The sequence below is a fragment of the Pongo pygmaeus genome, chromosome 18 (genome assembly GCF_028885625.2).
Source record: "Pongo pygmaeus isolate AG05252 chromosome 18, NHGRI_mPonPyg2-v2.0_pri, whole genome shotgun sequence".
Lineage (NCBI taxonomy): Eukaryota > Metazoa > Chordata > Mammalia > Primates > Hominidae > Pongo > Pongo pygmaeus.
The window spans coordinates 4,149,389-4,164,839 of NC_072391.2; the positions used below are offsets into that span (position 1 = coordinate 4,149,389).

At 46.0% G+C, this 15,451-nt stretch overlaps 1 long non-coding RNA gene across 1 annotated transcript; it reads right to left on the bottom strand.

The window, feature by feature from the left end:
• Nucleotides 1-959: 959 nt before the first annotated feature.
• Nucleotides 960-14,223, bottom strand: LOC134738594 (uncharacterized). The gene is made up of 3 exons (XR_010124459.1): nt 14,114-14,223; nt 10,959-11,073; nt 960-2,663 (listed from the first exon to the last, which is right to left on the bottom strand). It is a non-coding gene; the product is annotated as an uncharacterized LOC134738594 (long non-coding RNA).
• Between the last annotated feature and the right edge of the window lie 1,228 nt (nt 14,224-15,451).

Sequence of the window (15,451 nt, forward strand, 5' to 3'; positions counted from 1 at the left end):
TTTTTATATTTTTAGTAGAGACAGGGCTTCATCATGTTGGCCAGCCTGGTCTTGAACTCCTGACCTCAAGTGATCTGCCTGTCTCGGCCTCCTAAAGTGCTAATTTTTATATTTTTAGTAGAGACAGGGCTTCATCATGTTGGCCAGCCTGGTCTTGAACTCCTGACCTCAAGTGATCTGCCTGTCTCGGCCTCCTAAAGTGCTAGAATTATAGGTGTGAGCCACCATGCCCAGCCGCTTATTGTAATTTTTAGAATAATTACTAAAAATGGTAAAAAACCAGAATAACTCTCAAACTAACACAGGAACAAAATGAAAATGTAAAAATTCAACCAAACTAAACAAAGCCAAAAATGAGATAAAAGAACAGAGAAGGCCAGGAGCGGGGGCTCATGCCTGTAATCCCAGCAATTTGGGAGGCTGAGGCAGGTGGATCACTTGAGATCGGGAGTTCGAGACCAGCCTGGCCAACATGGTGAAACTGCGTCTCTATTAAACATATAAAAATTAGCTAGGCGTGGTGATGGGTGCCTGTGATCCCAGCTACTCAGGAGGCTGAGGCAGGAGAACTGCTTGAACCCGGAGGCAGAGGTTGCAGTGAGCTGAGATCGCAACATTGCACTCCAGTCTGAGCAACACAGTGAGACTCCGTCTCAAAAAAAAAAAAAAAAAAAGGACAGAGAATAGGTGATGAATAGAAAGCCCATTCATGGCAAACTGCATATCAGTAATTACATGAATGGTAAGTGGGTTAAATGCTCCAGCTAAAAGACAAAGATTATCATACTGGATAGACACCAAATCCAACACATATTAAATACAAGAGACACATGTAATACTTAGAGATAAAGCAAGACTGAAAGGAAAATAATAAAAAAGTATATACAATTGAAATAGTATTAGGACAGCCAGTGTACTAAATTCCAATATCAAGCAAACATACTTTAAAGTGGAAAAAAAAAAAAAGCATCTCTAGAATTAAGGAGGGTCACCCTATAATAATAAAAGATTATTCTAAATTTGTATGTACCTAATTACATGATACATACAGCAATGTGAACAGAATTATATGGAGAAATAGACAAGTCCATATTCATAGTGGGATGTTTGACACAGCTTTTTCAGTAGTCAATGGAACAGGCAGACAATAAATCAATAACACTGTAGAAGATTTGAGACATCATAATGAACAATCTTGTTGTATGAACATATGGAGAACTGTGCACTCAACAAGTGCAAAATATGTTATTTTCAAGAAGATATCATCCATTTTAAAATATGATGATCTGCTGGGCCAAAATGCAAGTTTCAACACATTTCAAAGGATTAAAATAAAGCAGATAATGTCATCCTAACATATTGCAAATAGTTTAAGAATCGATAACAAAAATATTAAAAAGTCCCTGTATCTTTGAAAACTATACTTTCGAGTAACATGCTTCTAAAATATACTTCTAAATAATGCATGGGTTTCAGAACAAATAAAAATGGAAATTTGAAATTACTTTGAACTATACTATATGTAATGAAAAACAAAATACAACAAAACTTATGACGTAAAGCTAACGCAGTGCTTGGAGGGAAATTTATAGCCTTAATTGCATATTTTAGGGAAGAAGAAAGGCTTAAAATATAATGAGCTAAGCACATTCATTTTAAGATGTCAGGAAAAGAACAACTAAAGAAACCCAACAAAAGTAGACAGGAGGAAATGATTTAAATATATAATAAAGTAGATAGGAGGAAATGATTTCAATGTATAATAAGTATAAAAACAAACACACAACAGAGAGAATCAACAAAGCCAAAACTGAAACCACTAATAAAATTGATTAACCCCTAATAGAATGATTAAAAGGAAACGATTTGACAGTTTTCACAAAAGGCATCTGTGAAAAGAAAAAGAAAACAGAAAAGGAAAAGGCTGGGCGTGGTGGCTCACGCCTGTAATCCCAGCACTTTGGGAGGCTGATGCGGGCGGATCACCTGAGATCAGGAGTTTGGCACCAGCCTGGCTAACATGGTGAAACCCCATTTCTACTAAAAATACAAAAAATTAGCTGTGCGTGGTGGCGTGTGCCTATAATCCCAGCTACTCAGGAGGCTGAGGCAGGAGAATCACTTGAACCCGGGAGGCAGAGGTTGCAGTGAGCTGAGATCGCGCCATTGCACTCCAGCTTGGGCAACAAGAGGGAAACTCTATCTCATAAAAAAAAACCAAAGGAAAAAAAAAAAAGAAAATAAGGCACAAATAACAAATACAAGAAATAAAAAAGGGACTTCACCACAAAATAAGATTATATTATCAAAAACTTTAGGCCAACAGACTTGAAAATTTGGTGAAATGAACAGATTCACAGAAAAATACAACCTAACTGACACAATAAGAAATAGAAAATCTCAGTCCTCAGCCAGGTACGGTGGCTCACACCTGTAATCCCAGCACTTTGGGAGCTGAGGTGGGCGGATCACCTGAGGTCAGGAGTTCAAGACCAGCCTGGCCAACATGATGAAACCCCGTCTCTACTGAAAATAACAAAAATTAGCTGGGCGTGGTGGTGGGCCCCTGTAATCCCAGCAACTTGGGAGGCTGAGGCAGGAGAATCACTTGAACTCAGGAGGCGCAGGTTGCAGGAGCCGAGATCGCACCATTGCACTCCAGCCTGGGGGGACAAGAGTGAGACAAAAAAGAAAATCTTAGTCCTGTAACTATCAAAGAAATTAAACTGTAATTTAAAAACATCCTATGATAAAACTCGGGGCGTAAATTCCCTCATTAGGGAATACTACTAAACATTGAAGAAAGAAATAAAGCTAAGTTATAACATACTTTTTCCAGAAAGCAGAAAAAGAATCACGGACTAATTTTGGGAGACTAGCATAACCTTTATACTAACACCCAACAAGAACAGTTAAAAAAAAAAAGAAAGAAAGAAAAATACAGATTAATTTCACTGCAAAAATCCTGGACAAAATATTAGCAAGTCAAATCAAGCAATATATAAAAGGATTATACATGATGACCATATTGGATTTATTCCGGGAATGCAGCTTTGGTGTAACATTAGGAAATCAATGGATAGAATCCACCATGTTAACAGACTGAAGGAGGAAATTCAGCCGGTGTGGCGCCTCATGCCTGTACTTTGAGAAGCCAAAGTGAAGCCAAGTGTTTTGAGAGGCCACACTCTGAGGACAGCTTGAGGCCAGGAGTTTGAAAAGAGCCTGAGCAACATAGTGAGACCCTGTTTCTACAAAAAATTAGCTGGGTATCATGATGCATGCCTGTAGTCCCAGCTACTCAGGAGGGTGAGGCGGGAGGATCGTTTGAGCTCAGGAGTTCACGGTTACAATAAGCTATGATTGTACCACTGCACTCCAGCCTGGATAGCAAAAGAAGACCCTGTCTCTTAAAAAAAAAAAAAAAAAAAAAAAAGGTATAAAGGGTTAGGAAGTTGGGAAAAAAACCACCAAAAGAGTCTTTTTTTTTTTTTTTAAGACGGAGTTTTGCTTTTATTGCCCAGGCTGGAGTACAAGGGCACAATCTCAGCTCACTGCAACCTCCACTTCCCAGGTTCAAGCAATTCTCCTGCCTCAGCCTCCCAAGTAGCTGGGATTACAGGTGCCCGCCACCACGCCCAGCTAATTTTTTTTTTTTTTTTTTTGAGACGGAGTCTCGCTCTGTCACCCAGGCTGGAGTACAGTGGCGCGATCTCTGCTCACTGCAAGCTCCACCTCCCAGGTTCACGCCATTCTCCTGCCTCAGTCTCCCGAGTAGCTGGGACTACAGGTGCCTACCACCACGCCCAGCTAATTTTTTGTATTTTTAGTAGAGACGGGGTTTCACTGTGTTAGCCAGGATGGTCTCGATCTCCTGACCTTGTGATCCACCTGCCTCAGCCTCCCAAAGTGCTGGGATTACAGGCGTGAGTCACTGTGCCCGGTCAATTTTTATATTTTTAGTAGAGACAGGGTTTCACCATGTTGATCAGGCTGGATGGTCTTGAAATCCTGACCTCAGGTGATGCACCTGCCTTGGCCTCCCAAAGTCCTGCGATTACAGGCGTGAGCCACTGCACCCGGCCCAGAGTCATTATTCTTATATACCAATTCTATATGAAGAAAATCCAAAAGAATCTACTGATAAACATTACAATTAAAAGATTTTAGCAAGGTTAATGGATATAGAGTCAATATACAAAAATCAAGAGCATTCCAATACTAAACAGAAAAATACATTTAAAACAGATTTGATCTACAATACGTTTAAAATATGTCATTGCCTAGGACTAAAACTAGCAAAAGATGTGCAAAGACCTCTAAATAGGAAATAAAAAATTAAGTTATTACAAGAAATTTAAAAAGACCTCAAAAAATGGAGAGATATAATAAAATATCCATTGATAAGAAGTCTCAATAATAAAAGTACATCAATTTTCAGACTGATCTATAGATCCAATGCAACCCCAATGAACATCCCAATAGTTCTTTTAAAAAAAATACAACTTGGCAAACTGACCCCCAAAAACATAAACAGTCAAAAAGTCCAGGCTGGGTGGGGTGGCTCACATCTGTAATCCCAGTACTTTGGGAGCCCGAGGCAGGAGGATTGCTTGAGCCCAGGAGTTTGAGACCAGCCTGGGTAATATAGGAAGACCTCGTCTCTACAAAAAATTTAAAAATTAGCTGGGCTTGGTGGCACATACCTGTGGTACCAGTTACTCAGGAGGCTGAGGTGGGAGGATGGCATGAGCCTGGGAGGTTTGAGTCTACAGCGAGCCATGACCACGCCACTGCACTCCAGCCTGGGTGACAGAGTAATACCCTGCCTCAAAAAAAAAAAAGGACTGGATCAATTATCTGTTTTGCCATTTTCTAACTGTGTGACCTTGGATAAGATACTTAACAACTCTGAGCTTGACTGGCACGATCCTTAGGCATAAAGCGTGATATAGTTTTATCTCACAGAGTTTTGGAATGAGTACAGTGGAAAAACAGTAATAACATGGAATTAGGCCAGCCATGGTGGCTCACACCTATAATCCCAGTACTTTGGGAGGCCAAGGCAGGCAGATTGCTAGAGTCCAGGAGTTCGAGACCAGCCTGGGCAACACAGTGAGACACCTATCTCTACAAAAAAATTAAAAAATCATCTGGGCATAGTGGTGTGCACCTCAGCTACTTGGGAGGCTGAGGTGGGAGGATTGCTTGAGCCCAGGAGGTCCAGGCTACAGTGAGCCGTGATTGTGCCACTATACTCCAGCCTGGGTGACACAGCCAGATCCTGTCTCAGAAAACAAAAACAAAACACCAAAAATACATGAGATTAACTAGATTATGATATGTTTGTACCATGGAATACACAAAGCGGTTAAAATGATAGGATAACTACCTCAAAAATAAAAAGTTCTCACTCTGTCGCCCAGGCTGGAGTGTAGTGGCACCATCTCAGCTCACTGCAGCCTCTGCCTCCTGGGTTCAAGTGATTCTCCTGCCTCAGCCTCCCAGCCTGGGATTACAGGCACCCGCCACCAGGCCTGGCTAATTTTTGTACTTTTTCAGTAGATACGGGGTTTTACCATGTTGGCCAGGCTGGTCTTGAACTCCTGACCTCAGGCAATCCGCCCACCTCGGCCACCCAAAGTGCTGAGATTACAGGCGTAAGGCACCATGCCAGGCCTCAAAAATAAAGTTTTTAAAAATGATAGTGTGGATCTGTATATCCGCATATAAGGAAGGAACTCTATGACACATAAGGGAATGAACAAAGCGAATCCCAATTCAGTATCAGTGTGCCTCAACCCTCACGCATCAGAATCGCTGTGTGATTCGCGTGTCATTGTTCTCCAGTGAGACCCAGGCACTGGCATTTAAAAACAACTAAAAACAAACAAAGAAAGCAAACAACAGTTATTGTCATACGCAGCCCTGCGCTGAGAACCCGTGGTAATAAAAACAGCTACAGCTATTATTTTGGACTTACAATGTAGCCGACATGGTTCTGAACACTTTGTCTACAGCAACTCACTGAATCCTTACAACAACTCCAGGAGGAAGGTTCGATTATCCCCCCCCCATTCACAGATAAGAAAAATCAGGCGCAGAGAGTTTACGCAGCTTGTTTATAATCACGCAGCTAGTGGATGGTGGGGGTGGCACTTACGGGATCCAGGCAGAGCGGCTCTAAAAATCTAGCAGAATTCCATGCAGTGGTAGGGAGGGAAGAGGAGAGTGGAATTTAGGGATTTTCAATGTGAGTCGGCAGGGGAGGGGCCCAGGAATCTAATGATCCCCAGATTTGGAAACCTGGGGCATTGGCTCCCAACTCCCTGATAATAACTGCCTGGGGCATTCTTTAACTCTAGGATTCCAGGGCATCTTGGAGATTCTGCTTCCTGGATCTGAGGCAGGACCCAGGAACCGTCATGCTTAGCAAGGGTCCCACGGGGGCCCAGCTTCGCAGACCTGGGCAGCCACAGACAGCTCACCCTCAAGGGGCCATGCTTGCTTCAAACCTCTGTTGTCAACAGCCTGAAATTTTTTTTTTTTTTTTTTTTTTGAGACAGAGTCTCACTCTGTTGCCCAGGCTGAAGTGCAGTGGTGCGATCTTGGCTCACTGCAACTTGTGCCTCCCAGGTTCAAACGACTCTCGTGCCTCAGCCTCCCGAGTAGCTGGGACTATAGGCACGCGACACCATCGCGGGCTAATTTTTGTATTTTTAGTAGAGATGGGGTTTCACCGTGTTCGCCAGGCTGGCCTCACACTCCTAACCTCAAGTGATCTGCCCCCCTTGGCCTCCCAAAGTGCTGGATTACAGGTGTGAGCCACCACGCCGGGTTGAAATTCTTAATAATGTAATCTTCGAATGTGATGGGACAGTGTGATGTGCACCAGGGGCTTGGGGTCTAAGTACCTGTGATCTCACCCGCATCCTCTCTCCACCTCCCTGGGAAGGCTCTCCCTGGCAGTCCCCCCACACCTGGATGCCCCAGGCTTGGTTCCCCTACCTGCCCCTGCCTTGTGCACTGCCCTTTATCCTTTGTCCCCAGAGGGCCTGGGCACAAGTGTGGGAAGGACTGGAGTCAGGTGTGCTGCCTGCAACCTTGTGGGGTTGTGGCCATTCCTGCCCCAGGCTGGCAACGCCCAGCACATATGTCTTGGTGGGGTTGGTGAGCCCCGCGCATCTTGGCACAGATGTTTAAAAATCCTGGGGGGGTCCCTGTCTGCAATGCAATGGGGCAGTGAGCATATGGGAGAAGAGATGCCTGGCTCGACCTCCGCAGAGGGTCCCCACACACCCTGCCTGAGCTCCATGCCTGGGGGACCCCCTCTTCCTCCTTCCACCCTCTCTGAGTTAGGCCTGCGTGGGTCTCTTCCAGCGCACCCAAGGACAAAAGCACAACACAAATGGTGTAATTTCTGTGATTCTGCAAGCAAGTTCAATGCTCTCAAATTTGCACTTCAAACTGGCATTGCACAATATATGGATGAACAGTAAAGTTCATGCTGATAATTTACAATTTTATTTTTCTTTACGTAGAACGACATTAAATAAGAATAAAAAAATACACCATGATGAGTCAAGGAAGACAGACCACAGAAAGAAGGAAAAAAGTTTACACGTTAATCTCTTTCACAACACTTCGTTCTAACTTCAAACAAAATTTTTTTTAAGATGGCATCTCCTTCTGTCGCTCAGGCTGGAGTGAGGTGGTGTGATCATAGCTCACTGCAGCCTCAACTGCCCGGGCTCAAGTGATCCTCCCACCTCAGCCTTCCAAGTAGCTGGGACTACAGGCATGCACCACTATGCCTGGCTAATTTAAAAATTTTTTGTAGAGATGGGGTCTCCCTGTGTTGCCCAGGCTGGTCTCGAACTCCTGGGCTCAAGCACTCCTCCTGCCTCATCCTCCCAAAGTGCTAGGATTACAGGTGTGAGCCACTGTACCTAGCCTGATCCAACTTTTTGAACAAGGAGTCCTTCATTTTCGTTTTGCACTGGGCCCCAAAAATTATGCAACTGGCTCCAATCTCAGGGATTCTTATCGTCAGGGAAGTTCAAGAAGCTGTTCAGGAATACAGCCGGGCACGGTGGCTCACGCCTGTAATCCCAGCACTTTCGTTGGCCCAGGTGGGCAGACCCCTTGAAGAGCTCAGGAGTTCGAGACCAGCCTGGCCAACATGGTGAGGCAAAAAATACAAAAAATTAGCTGGGTGTAGTGGTGTGCATTTGAAGTCTTAGTCCCAGCTGCTTGAGAGGCTGAAGCGGGAGGATGGCTTGAGCCCAGGAGGCAGAGGTGGCAGTGAGCTGAGTTCGCTTCACTGAGCTCCAACCTGGGTGACAAAGCCAGACTCTCTTTCAAAAAAAAAAAAAGAAAAAAGAAAGAAACTAGAGGAATATGGATTGGAGAAAACTCTAAATTTGTGTCTGTGTTTATGCTGAGCATTTTAGTTAAGGACACTACTGTAGCATCTCAGTTTCCTTGGGCTCCCCCGCTACAAGGGCATGTCCAGGAAGACAACACAGGCTCCAACCACCTTCCTTATGGTCAATGGGCAGCAAGCCAGGCTCTGGAGACAGAGCTGGGGTGGAGGTGTCTCAGGCTAGTGGGCAAGTACTCTCGAAGGGCCAGCCAGGGGTGCTCAGTATTTGGCATGGGTGGACACTGGCCTGGGGAGAAGGGTAGCTGCAGGCCCTGGATAAAAGGCATGGGCAATTTTTAACCAGCCGTATTATTTATATATGTATAAATGGATAGACATAGATGTAATTTTGCCTGAAAAAATACAGTGTACCCTATTTAATTTAATTTTTTTTTTTTTTTGAGGCAGACTCTCACTCTGTCATCCAGGCTGGAGTGCAGTAGTACGATCTTGGCTTACAGCAACCTCTACCTCCCAGGTTCAAGCGATTCTGCTGCCTCAGCCTCCCAAGTAGCTGGAATCACAAGCACATGCCACCATGACCGGTTAATTTTTGTATTTTTAGTAGAGATGGGGTTTCACCACGTTGGCCAGGCTGGTCTCAAACTCCTGACCTCAGGTGATCCTCCCGCCTCGGCCTCCCAAAGTGCTGGGATTACAGGCGTGGGCCACTGCGCCCGGCCTAAATTTGAATTTCAAATAATTTCAAAGGCCAAATTATTTTTTTAATGTAAGTATATCCCAACTCATGCACTATTTGGGATATACTTATACTAAAAAATTATTCGTTGTTGATCTGACCCTCATAGTTACATGTACACCCTGTATTTTTATTTGCTAAATCTGGCAACATCCACTGGACAGGAAGTTCGAAGATCCAGATTCTAGTCCTGGCTTTGCGCTAACGAGGAGTTGGAGCAAAGAGGGTACCGCTTCTCAGGCCTCTGGTTAAAAGAAGCCCCTCTCCACCTCCCTCACTGCCTCCACCATCCAGGGTGAGAAAGAGGTACTGTCAGACACGCCAGAGCTAGACCCCAAGCGGATGCTTTCTAGGGCAAGGTGAGATTTTGCAGGAAAGGAGTGCGTGGGTGTGCACAGGGGACGTGCGCTGAGTGTAAGGCGGCATTCTCAATGCTTAGCAGTGCATTGGGATCGCCTGGTGAACGGCAACGATAATGACGCCCAGCGCCCCCACCCTCAATTCGACTGGTCTAAAGTGGGGCCCAGATACTTGTCTTTTTTTTTTTTTAAAGTTCCACAGTGACTCCGATGTGACCTGCACAGTTAAGAAACTGCAGGAGTCTGGGCGGCTTCCAAGGATGGGTCAGGGGCTGGAGGCGGTCTGTGCAATTGGCCCCGGGCTTGCCGAGCTGGAAGAGCCCCTGAGTGGCACTGGAGCCACTCCCGCCTGCATGAAGAAAGGGGTGACGGGAGGACTGAGGAGGGACTAGGACCCCATCCCTGTTCCTGAGCCAGCGCCCGTCCCACCTCTGGCACGGTGCCTCCAGAAACCCAACAGGGGGAGCGCCTGGACCCCAGGTAGGACGCCGCGTGGGGGACGCTGGCTGTGGACGCCTGTCCCGAGGGCGGCCAGAGGCTGGCTCTGAATCCCAGGATGCCCAGGCCACGCTCGCTCTGTCCCGGAGTCTGGGACTCCTGAAGCCGCGGGGCCTCGTTTGGTGTCGCAAGTCTGAGCGCTCCGGCTCTGGTTGGCGCTAGGTGGCGCCCGAGAGCGCGCCAGGCTCTCCCTGGGGAGACCTGGGGCCCGCCGGGGTCTCCCTGCTCTGGCGCAGGCAGATCATCGACCCCCTGCGTGGCGCAGTTACAGGATCCTTGGGCGGTGCCATGCAATGCCTTCTCAAGGCCCAGCACTTGGCCCGGCCCCAGGGAGGGATGGACAGTCGTGCGCCCCGTAGAGGTTTGGGTCAACAGCCTGCGTATAGGACCGTGGTCCCATAAGATTTTCACGGAGCTGAAAAATTCTTAACATTCTTATGGCCTAGAGACTTCATAGGGGAACGCATTCCTCACGAGTTTGTGGTGGTGCTGGTGTAAACCAACCTACCGTGCTGCCAGTCATATAAAAGTCTAGCACATGTAATTATGCACCGCACATAATACTCGGTAATGATAATAAACAACTGTGTTACTGGCTTAGGTATTTACTACACTATACTTTTTTCATTTCATTTTGTTTTGTTTTTATAGAGACAGGGTCTCGCTCTGTTGCCTAGGCTGGAGTACAGTGGTGTGACCATAGCTCGTTGCAGCCTCGGCCTCCAGAGCTCAAACAATCCTTCTGCCTCAGCCTCCTGAGTAGCTGAGACTACAGGTGTGCGCCACCACTCCTGGCTATTTTAAAAAAATTTTTAGTAGAGACAAGGTTTCACTAAGTTGCCCAGGCTGGCCTTGAACTCTTGAGCTCAAGTGATCCTCTAACCTTGGCCTCCCAAAGTGCTGGGATTACAGGCCTGAGCCATGGTGCCTGGCCCTTAGTGTTCCTTAGAGTGCACTCACATTTTTTTAAAGTTACCTGTAAAACAGCTTCGGGCAGGCCTTTCAGGAGGTATTCTTGAAGAAAGCATTATTATCACAGGAGATGACAGTCTGCATACACATTGCCTCTGAAGACCTTCCAGTGGGACAAGCTGTGGAGGTGGAAGACAGTGACATTCATGATCGTGACCCTGGGTAGGCCTAGGCTAATGTGTGTGTGTGCCTTAGTTTTTAATAAAAAAGTTTTTAAAAAATTAATAGAAAAGGCTGTCCAGGCACAGTGGCTCACGCCTGTAATCCTAGCACTTTGGGAGGCCGAGGCGGGCAGATCACCTGAGGTCAGAAGTTTGAGACCAGCCTGGCCAACATAGTGAAACCCCGTCTCCACTAAAAAATACAAAAATTAGCCAGGCATCGTGGTGGGCGCCTGTAATCCCAGCTACTTGGGAGGCTGAGGCAGGGAGAATTAATTGCTTGAACTCAGGAGACGGAGGTTGCCGTGAGTCAAGATCGCGCCACTGCACTCCAGCCTGGGCAACAGAACGAGACCCCGTCTAGAAGAAGAAGAAAAAAGTCAATAGGGCCAGGTGCAGTGGCTCACACCTGTAATCCCAGCACTTTGGGAGGCAGAAGTGGGTGGACTGCTTGAACTCAGGAGTTTGAGACCAGCGTGGGTAAGGTGGCGAAACCCTGTCTCTACAAAAAACACAAAAATTAGCCGGGAGTGGTGATGTGCGTCTGTAGTCCCAGCTATTTGAGAGGCTGAGATGGGAAGATTGCTTGAGCCTGGGAGGTCAAGGCTGCAGTGAGCCGAGATTGTGCCACTGCACTCCAGCCCGGGTGACAGAGTGAGACCTTATCTCAAAAAAAAAAAAAAAAAAAAAAAAAAAAAGCTAATAGAATAAAGACATAACGAAAATAAATATCTTTGTACAATGTGTTTGATGTGTTTGTGTTTTAAGCTAAGTGTTATTACAAAAAAGTAAAAAAGTTAAAAAAAATTAAGTTTGTAAAGTAAAAAAATTCTAGTAAGCTAAGATTAATTTATTATTGAAGAGAAAAACCAAATTTTATTTTATTTTTTTGAGATTGAGTCTTGCTCTGTCGCCCAGGTTGGAGTGCACTGGCGAGATCTCGGCTCACTGCAAGCTCTGCCTCCCAGGTTCATGCTATTTTCCTGCCTCAGCCTCCCGAGTAGCTGGGACTACAGGCGTCTGCCACCACGCCCGGCTAATTTTTTGTATTTTTAGTAGAGACGGGGTTTCACCGTGTTAGACAGGATGGTCTCGATCTCCTGACCTCGTGATCCACCTGCCTTGGCCTCCCAAAGTGCTGGGATTACAGGCGTGAGCCACTGTGCCCCGGCAAAAGAACCAAATTTTAAATAAATTTAGTGTGGTCTAAGTGTACAGTGCCTATAGCGTCTACAGTGGTGGACAGTCATGTCCCAGGCCTTCACATTCACTCACCACCCACTCACTAACCAAGAGCAACTTCCAGTCCTGCAAGCTCCATTTATGGTAAGTGCCCTATACGGGTGTGCCATTTTTAATCTTTATTTTTTTGAGATGGAGTCTCACTCTGTTGCCCAGGCTGGGGTGCAGTGGCGCAATCTCGGCTCACCGCAAACTCCGCCTCCCAGGTTCAAGCGATTCTCCTGCCTCAGCCTCCTGAGTAGCAGGGATTACAGGTGCCCACCACCATACCCAGCTAATTTTTGTATTTTTAGTAGAGACAGAGTTTCACTATGTCCTGTTTCACAGGATCCACCTGCCTTGGCCTCCCAATGTTCTGGGATTACAGGCGTGAGCCACCGTGTGGCCCATTTTTAATCTTTTATACTGTATTTGTGCTGTGCATTTTTTGTGTTTAGAAGTGTTTGGTCATCAGAGAAATGCAAATCAAAACCACAATGAGATACCATCTCACACCATTTAGAATGGCGATCATTAAAAAGTCAGGAAACAACAGATGCTGGATAGGATGTGGAGAAATAGGAATGCTTTTACACTGTTGGTGGGAGTGTAAACTAGTTCAACTATTGTGGAAGACAGTGTGGCAATTCCTCAAGGATCTAGAACTAGAAATACCACTTGACCCAGCCATCCCATTACTGGGTATATACCCAAAGGATTATAAATCATGCTACTATAAAGACACATGCACACATATGTTTACTGCGGCACTATTCACAATAGCAAAAACTTGGAACCAACCCAAATGTCCATTAATGATAGACTGGATTAAGAAAATGTGGCACACATACACCATGGAATACTATACAGCCATAAAAAAGGAGGAGTTCATGTCCTTTGCAGGGACATGGATGAAGCTGGAAACCATCATTCTGAGCAAACTATCACAAGGACAGAAAACCAAACACTGCATGTTCTCACTCATAGGTGGGAATTGAACAATGAGAACACTTGGACACAGGGCAAGGAACATCACACACCGAGGTCTGTCATGGGGTTGGGGGAGGGGGAGGGATAGCATTAGGAGAAATACCTAATGTAAATGACGAGTTAACGGGTACAGCAAACCAACATGGCACATGTATACTTATGTAACAAACCTGCACATTGTGTACATGTACCCTAGAACTTAAGGTATAATAATAATAAAGAAGTGTTTAGATACAAAATCACTTACCATTTTGTTGCAGTTGCCTACAGTATTCAGTGGGGTAACAAGCTGTACAGGTTGGTAGCGTAGGAGCAATAGATTACACCATGTGGCCTAGGTGTGTGGTAGGCTGTGCCATCTAGGTCTGTGTAAGTGCACCCTGCGATGTTCACACAATGACGGAATTGCCTTATGTCGACTTTCTCAGGTGTGCCCGTCAATAAGCAACACAGAGGCTGGGCACAGTGGCTCACGCCTGTAATCCCAGCACTTTGGGAGTCCGAGTCGGGCAGATCACCTGAGGTCAGGAGTTCAAGACCAGCCTGGCCAACACAGTGAAACCCTGTCCCTATTAAAAGTACAAAATTAGCCAGGCATGGTGGCACGTGCCTGTAGTCCCAGCTACTTGGGAGACTGAGGCAGGAGAATCACTTGAACCCAGGAGGCGGAGGTGACAGTGAGCTGAGATTGTACCACTGCACTCCAGCTTGGGTAACAGAGTGAGACTCCACCTCAAAATAAAAAAAATAAATAAAGCAACCCACATCTGCAATTGATCCATATTACCTCCTTTCCCTTCTGTCTGCTCTTGAAAGGGTCCAAATGGCACATCTATCTTGTCAGGTCATCTCTGTTAGGCAAATCTGGAAGATTCTTCAAAGTTTTCCTATGCCTCCCTGTCAATTGGCAACAAAAATCACATATTTTTAAAAACAGGAAATTTATCAGAACAGACTCAAATAAGTGTATTTTCTATGCTAATGTTGAGGCAGGGCAGGTGAGCCCCCAAATTGAGGCTTAGCCCAGGAGGGTTCTTGGCTTCACCCAGGAAAGAATTCAAGGGTGAGCCGGTGGTGTTAGACAGCAACTTATATTGGAGCGGCAGTGTCCAGCGGCAGCAGAGGGACTGCTCCCTGCCACACAGGGCTACTCCATAGGCAGTGTGCCCAGAGTAGCGGCTCAGAGGCAGTGCTGCTGTCATATTTATACCCACTTTTAATTACATGCAAATTAAGGGGCAGATTATGCAGAATCTAGGAAAAGGGAGGTAACTTCTGGGTGCTGGGTCGTTGCCATGGCAATGGTAAACCAACCCAGTGCACTGGTGGGCGTGTTTTGTGAAAATCTGCTTCCACCCAGTCCCTGTTTTCGCTGGTCGTCAATTTGGTCTGCATCAGGAATCAAGTCCCGCTTCCTATCTCAATGTGATGGGAAAGGACACTCCCAGTGAGGACTTTGAGACATTACAAAATATTGGCCAGGCGCGGTGGCTCACACCTGTAATCCCAGCACTTTGGGAGGCTGAGGCAGGTGGATCACTTGAGGTCAGGAGTTCGAGACCAGCCTGGGCAACATGGTGAAACCCCGTCTTTACTAAAAATACAAAAATTAGCCAGGCATGGTGGCATGGACCTCAAGTCCCAGCTACTTGGGAGGCTGAGGCAGGAGAATCGCTTGAACCTGGGAGGTGGAGTTTGCAGTGAGCTGAAATCACGCCCCTGCACTCCAGCCTGGGCAACAGAGCGAAACTCCGTCTCAGGAAAAAAAAAAAAAAATTAATCAAGAAGAATCCAGGCTGGGCACGGTGGCTCATGCCTGTAATCCCAACACTTTGGGAGGCCGAGGCGGACGGATCACCTGAGGTCAGGAGTTTGAGACCAGCCTGGCCAACATGGTGAAATCCCGTCTCTACTAAAAAATAAAAAATTAGTTGGGCATGGTGGTGCACACCTATACTCCCAGCTACTCGGGAGGCTGAGGTTGAACCTGGGAGGTGGAGGTTGCAGTGAGCTGAGATCGTGCCATTGCACCCACAGCCTGGGAGACAAGAGCGAAACTCCATCTGAAAAAAAAAAAAAGAAGAATCCAATTTTCTTCAACATTATCTTCATTTAGAGTGCTTTA